The sequence below is a fragment of the Fringilla coelebs genome (genome assembly GCF_963513975.1).
Source record: "Fringilla coelebs genome assembly, chromosome: 15".
Lineage (NCBI taxonomy): Eukaryota > Metazoa > Chordata > Aves > Passeriformes > Fringillidae > Fringilla > Fringilla coelebs.
This window is the reverse complement of record NC_140041.1, coordinates 3,135,739-3,142,225: the sequence shown is the minus strand read 5'-3', so window position 1 is coordinate 3,142,225 and position 6,487 is coordinate 3,135,739.

The window sequence follows — 6,487 nt, the reverse complement described above, 5'->3', positions numbered from 1 at the left end:
TGGAATTTGCTTACCCTGACCTGAGCAAGGCTTTCAGTGCTTATTCCTGCAGACAGAGGGATGGACTACAGCCAGACAGGGGGGTAGGAAGAGAACTGAGAACAGGTAAAGGGCCAGACTTAAAGGATGAGGAGAGGAGAGGAGAGGAGAGGAGAGGAGAGGAGAGGAGAGGAGAGGAGAGGAGAGGAGAGGAGAGGAGAGGAGAGGAGAGGAGAGGAGAGGAGAGGAGAGGAGAGGAGAGGAGAGGAGAGGAGAGGAGAGGAGAGGAGAGGAGAGGAGAGGAGAGGAGAGGAGAGGAGAGGAGAGGAGAGGAGAGGAGAGGAGAGGAGAGGAGAGGAGAGGAGAGGAGAGGAGAGGAGAGGAGAGGAGAGGAGAGGAGAGGAGAGGAGAGGAGAGGAGAGGAGAGGAGAGGAGAGGAGAGGAGAGGAGAGGAGAGGAGAATTAAAACTCAGTCAAATGGCTGGGAGGGTAGTAAAGATGGAGTAAAGCAAACAGACAGGACAATAGACAGGAACAGAAATAAACTAAATTCAGGTAAATCAAGGGAAAAGCTTTCCTGCTGTCACTGATCTCCATTCCTGGATGTACTCAAAATGCAATTGGTTGAGAACCTCAGCAACCTGCTCTAACTAACCCAGGATTTGGGGTCTGGAGGGAGTGGGTGTGATGTGGTGACAATCTCCACAGGGTCCATTCTAACCTCAATAATTCTTTGGCCCTTTGAATTATTGGAAGAACAGTTCTTAATAAAGGTGCTCGTCACAGTGAGCTGCTGGGACAAAAAGACAAGACTGAAATCCAAGAAAGAATTCACCACATTTAGATAATATGCAATTTATGCATTTTTAGGGAGAAGATGGGAATTCATGTTTTGCTGGAAGTGGTGTATTATGCCTCTATGGTTAGTTGACCAAAAGATATTAGGAGTAGGCTGATACATGTAATTTGATGAAGCTGAATGAATTAAAATGTGGTCTACACTGTATCTTTTCAGTTCATGCATTAGATTTCAAAGTCAGCTCTTTCCTTTTGCAAGCTTTTCATGCTGTATATACCCTAATCATTAACTTTCTAATTTAACAGTGTGCAGTACAGTGTCAAATTGGTTTTATGTCCACAGCTTCCCTCTGTGATATGTTACCACTGTGAAAAATTCTGTCAGATTGGATAGGAATAACCTCCCATGTGTGAATCCCACCGAGTCAAACTCTCCTTAATTAAATCATAACAGTCCAGCTGGCCTGCTCCATCTCGCCTTAGTGCTGTCCTCTGTTACCCTCTCTGCATTTTTTTAGTCTTGTATTTCCCTTAGTACAAAAGCCAGGTATTGCACATGAATCTTTCCAGACACGTCCTCGCATCCAGAAGTGTGCTGGATGCATATGCTAATATTGGCCCATTTTTTGGTGCTTGCCTCAGGATGCTGCAAAGGAGGTTTTCTCCTTTTGCTAATCTTCAAATGCTCTAATTTTTTCCCTTTATTATCTTCTTTTTGCCTTCCTTTTTAAGTACCAGATCTGGCAAGATTCCAGTTCCCTTCAGCAAGTTTTGTTTTCTAAAATAATACCAGCTGTTCCTGGGAAAAGTGGCTTGTTTTAATGACTCCATTTCTTCAGCAATTCCCATGGGTGCTCTTGTTTCTCACGTGGCTGAAATGCTGCTGCCAGTTTTGCTGATATCTTGATTACTTCTGAGCTGTCACGGGCCACGTGCTCTTTGTCTTATGCAACCTGGTCAAAAACAAAGTTGTTCAGAACTATTATGGGCTTGCTGGTGGTAAAAACAAGGTGAGCACATAAACCTCCTTTGCATTGTGCTGATCATTTCATTACAGACACATATACAAGGCACAGCTATAAGGCAGAGATAAAACTTCATCATTTTTATTCATGCCTTTCCTTCTCTTTGTATAGCTGGATAAATTTAAGCCTAGAATTTTTGTATTAGGTATGCTTATTTGTTTCAGTAATGGCAGCAATTCCTCTTAAATTTTGGGTGCTTCCCTGTCAATTTTAAATTTTTCTAATATAACTAGTAGCTGGAGAAAAGGTATTAGAAGGCAAATTACCAAGTAGGTAAAGAAGATTGATTGTTTTCTTTTGTGGTCTCTATTTCACTCCAGAATATTCACCAAAAAAATGCTATAATCGATTTTAGAATGTGCTTTTATGTGGAGAGAGTGTTTGGACTTGCAGGGATCTATATGTAAATAAACCCCAACAGCTCCTTAGCATTCAGTTTGCATTTTCCTCTAAGTCTGTGCACATGCTTAGTTCTGTGCCCCTGTGCCTCTGCTGCTTCTTGCTTCAGTCTTGGCACACTTTTGATTTTTGTGGACTTCTATCGTGCTTTCTCATCTCTTTCTCCCTAAGCCAAACATTTTAAACTCTCTTGCCTCACATTTAATTTCCTTCAGGACTTTCATCAGTTGATAATATTTCTTTGGTCTGGCTTAGTTTATGAACATGTTGCATTTGAGCTCTCCTGTGTGATGTGGCCACCCGGATATTAGAGAAACAGAGAGAATACAAATCAGCTGGAATTGCACTTGGACCTGGGAGCTGGAGTTAATTAAAAGTATAACAAAAGCTTCATGACTGCTGTTTAGAAAATAGGAAGCTTTCTGGAAAATCATTGTACCAGAGTACAGAGATGAAGGAGTGTATTTGAACTCCTTGTATTTTTAATTTAGAGTAGATGGTTTAAAGAAATACCCAAACAAAGCAGCAAGCAGTGATGTAAAACATTGCCAAAGTGACTTGCAGAGTACATTGCCTTTTACCTTAGATTACACCAGCTAAAACCATGCTGGCAGCCCAGAGGAGAGGCTGCTTTTCAGGATATTTCAGAGATAAGCAGGTCATGTAATTATATTATATGATTATATTATGTAATGTTAATGCATTATTTCAGAGATAATCAAAAATGCTTCCCAAAAATCAATATTTACAGAGCTGGCTCAATAAATAATGGTGTTGCCTTAACTAAACATAACAATTATATGAATTTTATATTACACTGAAAAATGGCTTAATAATCTGCATTTCCTTTGGACTAGAGAAAACTATAATTATTTGCAGAAGTAGTTATGTTATGATAGAGGAATTTACCAAAAAATCACATCCTGGAGCTCATGCCTTACAGACCTAAATAGGCACAAACACAGGATTTGGACCAACAGCTGAAATTCCAAGTAGTAACTACCAACATTAGAAGTGTGTCTGTCTTTAGTGAGATATTTCCCCCATTCTCAGCTATCACATCTCAGAGTGCCTTTCAGCCCAATAAATGTGACATCAAAAGCTTTATGCAAGGAGGTGTTTCCCAAGGGATGCTGGTTTTGCCTCATGTTCTCCTTGTGAACCACTCTGGGGATTTCTCCACCAGGGTTTCTGCTTCAGACATTCTCTTTTCCAGCTTCACATCCAAAGCTCTTCCACCTTCACTGCCTGCTCTTTCACACCTTCTGGAACATTTCAGCTGCAAATATAATTAATTTAAGTTATTAGACTCTAACAGGCTGTGCTGGAACAGTGAAACAGTCACTGTGTTGTATTTTTGCCTTTTCAGAAACAGAGGAACTTCTGCAGCAGAGGCTTTGGCAGGTGGATTCTTCAGGCTGTAAATGCAGGGTTTAAGAATCCCTTGTTTACTGTCTGAACACAGATCAAACATGTTCCCAATATGAGCAAGGAGCATGTTTTCCCTCATCAGGAAACACCATTCCTGGTTCAAGTCAGCTCTTTGCACTGTCTGATGGGCAGGTGCCAGAGGAAGATATTACATAACACATCCCCTCAATTTTCATCTCCTTAGAAATCATAATTTCAGAATACACAGTGGCAGAGAGGCAAGGAGCTGGCTCCAGCCATGGCTGAGGCCAACATCTGGCACTGCAGATGCATCTTCATTAACACTTCACTTGATGTTTGTGATGCTGAAAGGCAGAGCAGAACTGCCTCTGCAGATCTCACAGGGGAAAATAAATAGCAGAAGCAATAGCTGAAGAATCAGCTATATTTATATCTGTATTTCAGAAGATAATTGGAGTTGTTAAGTTATATTTCCAAAATGACAGAATAAAAAGAAAACCACACCAGCTTTTTCTGCTTAATACCCATGTGTGCAGTCCCTGGGGGGTAGCACAGAGATTCTGTCATTTGAGAGAATCCTGTGGGAAATGGACTCCCAGGAAGCAGCATCTGATGCTCACATATGTCTTGAGCAGAAGGAAAGGGACTTCTGTGTGTTTCCAAAGGTATGAAATCTGAACTTTTATTAAACTTTGCTGTTCCAGTAACTTGTGAGAAAATCTCCAGTTCTTCATCACTACTAGGGGCACAAAGCAGAGTAAAAACTGAATTTGATTTATGCTATTGCTTAAAAATGTATTTTCTGGGCACTCTGAGAGTTAATTAGTAGATTAGATGATTTTTGAAAGCTAACAGTTATCTAGAATTTGGGAATCAATCGTGAAGAGGCAAATACTGAAGCCATATTTGACCTGGAGCACGTTAGATCCAAGGTTCATATTTCACAGATGCAGGAGGTATTTTGTGATCACCTGTGCATATTCACATGCACCTCTCCCTGCAGCAAGACCACTGACCCATGACAGAATGTGAACCACCTTTAGAAAAACCCCACCTACTGATTTAAAGGGATCAGATGAGAGGTGGCACAGCACATGCCTTGGCCATGTCCTTTAGGTGTTATAAATTGTGATTTTTCCCGTTTCCATTTCTTTAAACTGCTGGGTAATAACAGGGGTGTGTCAGATGGCCTTGCTGGGTTAAAGAGCCCTCTGATAGATTTCTGTTCATCAGACTCTGACCACACCACCTGTAAATTCCCAATTCTAAGCTGGAGACTGTGGTTCCTTAGGTCTCTGTCCTGTTCTCCAGACCAGTTTTTGCTCTGAGTGCTCCTCTGTAAACCAGAGACAGTTTTGAAGGGCTCATGTGGAAGCTGAATCACAGCAGCTACAAAGAAATGCTCATTTTCTCCTCAATGCTATCATGCATTTTGTCATCCATCCCAGTGGTGTTCAGGAGGTTTCCTACAGAAATTTCCAGCCTGTCCAGAGCCAGGTCTCTGCACGTGGTTCTTTGTTCCTGTAGGAATAACACTGGGATTTGTTGTATTAAAAAATGCCTTGGTGGGCCATGCCAAACATTTCACAGCTCTGTGATCTGCTCTCAGGCTTTCTTGACTATCACATCTCAATGTTTATGTAATCTGAAAACTTTCCAGGAACAAATGTACATTTACACTATCATTATGTCTCTGTGTCATTGTAAAATAAGATTATATGTGTACAATAGAGCAATATTTATAGGACATTACAAGTCTCATTGCAATTATTTGATGCATTCACATTAATTGCAGTGAGCCTATCAACTTGACACATTCAATTTGATTTAGTATGTGCCATTCTAATTTTTCCTGATGCTCTTGTTTTTAGCTTTTTTATCTGAATGTTGGAGGCACAAAGCCAGAAGTCTAAAAAAGTCTGATTATATTATATCAACAATATAGTCTCCATTATGATTCCTATTTTTAATCTTATCAGAGAAAGATATCAAATCTCTTTGGCATAATCTGCTTTCCATTAAGCTGCACTCTCCTCGTTAGGCTTGTGATGAGTTTAAGTTGTTGCCACACAATGAGAGGAATATCTAAAACAAAGCAATAAATAAGATATGATAGAGCAGGAATTGGGGGCTGGCCTGTTTGCTTCTGCTTCCTGATGTCTGGAACACTTCCTTCCCCTTGCTTGTGGCATTTGCCTTTGTGTGCAAGTCCCACAGCTGTGTTTGGGAAATCACAGAGTGGCCTGGGTCTGAAGGGACCTTAAAGATCATCGTGTTCCACACAACACATCCCATCCTTGGACAGGGACACCTCCCACCTGAGCAGGGTGCTCAGAGTTCCACCCAACCTGCCCTTGAACACTTTCAGGGGTGGGGCACCCAGGTAATAACTAAATAAAGAAATAAACAGATAAATGAACCTGATCTGTTTTATTAATATTAATATTTGTCTACTGGCTGGCAGTCTGTACCATACACAGCAGTAACTGCAACATCCACAGAGGATTGGAAGTTTTCTATGCAGAATCTGCTTCAGCAATCTGACTCTCATGATGCAATTCCATAATCCTTGCACAGAGGATCTTTCAGTGCTGGTGGAAAGGCTGGAGCAGAGCAATGGTAAATTTTTTGTGGATCTCTGAGTAGGGATGCTTGACAAGAGCCAGGAAATCTCTGAGGCACTGGCAGGACAGGAGCAGTAGAGGCAAGGCCAGGGTGATCTCAGCACTGACACAGCCACCTCTGAACAATTAAAAATTATAGATAAATATTCCATGGAGCAGAAAGGTAAAGAACCCACAACATGAGGTGCTTTTCCTCTGAAGTGTCGGTCTTTGCCACATTGGCTTTCTTATTATTCTCATGCATATTTTTCCAAAGTATGATGATAATTT